This window comes from Lactuca serriola, chromosome 3, assembly GCF_051521515.1.
Source record: "Lactuca serriola cultivar US96UC23 chromosome 3, Lser_US96UC23_V15, whole genome shotgun sequence".
Lineage (NCBI taxonomy): Eukaryota > Viridiplantae > Streptophyta > Magnoliopsida > Asterales > Asteraceae > Lactuca > Lactuca serriola.
Window position 1 is genome coordinate 6,807,694 of NC_136410.1, and position 1,389 is coordinate 6,809,082.

Here is a 1,389-nt window from a genome sequence, read left to right on the forward strand (position 1 = left end):
AATCTCCTAGGGAAATCTTTGTCCAAATACTTTCATCCTTCTATTGTTCGAACTCTACCAAATCACACTCTTATTTAATGGTTAAACTATGGTGATTGAGTTCATGGATCACTTTCATTATTCTCACTCTTAAATTCTTATCATTATCTCCATCTTTGCAAACTTAGTTGATAGATGTTGCCTCGGTGATATGTATATTTTTATATGTATTTTTATGCACTTTATCTTAATATTTTGGCCTTATTTATTCTCTCTTAGAACTAAAAAGTACTCATAATGCTTTGAATTATGTTTTGCAGCTATTTGTTGTCGATAAAGCACAAAAGAAAAGACTGAAGCGGAAACCGGGCTTAGAAGCTAAAAGAAAGAAAAGAATGTTGAGAAACCAAGTACGCCCCGCGTACAGACTTGCCTCGGATATGTTCAATCGCGTAATTATCCTTAGTACGCCCCGCGTAATCCTACGTACGCCCAACGCACGTAAGTCGGCTACAAAGGCTATAAAAGTCGATTTTCAGCTAACCAGGAGGGGGGATTCGACTTACAACTTAGTTTAGTCGATATTTAACTTCTGTTAAGCCGTTTTGAGGGTTTAGAAGGCGGCCGGAAGGCCGTTAAGCTAACGGGAGCGGAGATCGGAAGGATCGGAGAGCGGATACATGTCGGTAATCATATGGATTGTTAACGTGACCATGTTTAGCATTCCATTGTGGTACTTTCCTGTATTTAGTTTCTGATTTGGGTGTAAAAACCTTTTACTTTGCGTTTATGATTGAATGAAGCTTTGATTATTAGACTAATTGCTATATTGAATTGTTTGTTTATGTTTAATTTATCTTGCCAAGCTTGTTAAAAAACCCTTATGTGTTAATGATGATTATTTTCTGTTAATAGTTAAGTGAATTAAGTTGCATGAACATCTGCTTGATTTGCTTGTCTCTTATGATTTTTGATGACCATCGAGATTATAAGTCTAGAAATAACGAATGTGAAACTAGGATTAACTTGAGAATAAGAAAGTTAATGTGTGAGCCTTGTTTGATGACCATCAACAAGAGGTTAAATTGAATTAATAATTCGATTAACTATATTTACAAGTCTTGCTTGATACGAACTGAACACTAGGAAGCATGTTAGTTTAATCAACTGATCACTGTTTAAATTGACTTGTTTGCTAAATGATTAGTTATAGTGAACGCGAATCTAATCATTTTAGGAATCGGTGAACATGACTAAATGAATTTATATATGCAATTGTCTATGTTTTTAAGGTGTAATTTGTCTAAACCAAAGTACCTGAAGAGATTTGTTTTCATGTTAGTTTATCGAGAGTAGTTAATTAATTGTTAGCTTGAAATTTATTTCTTTATTCTTTTCGTGTGACCTATA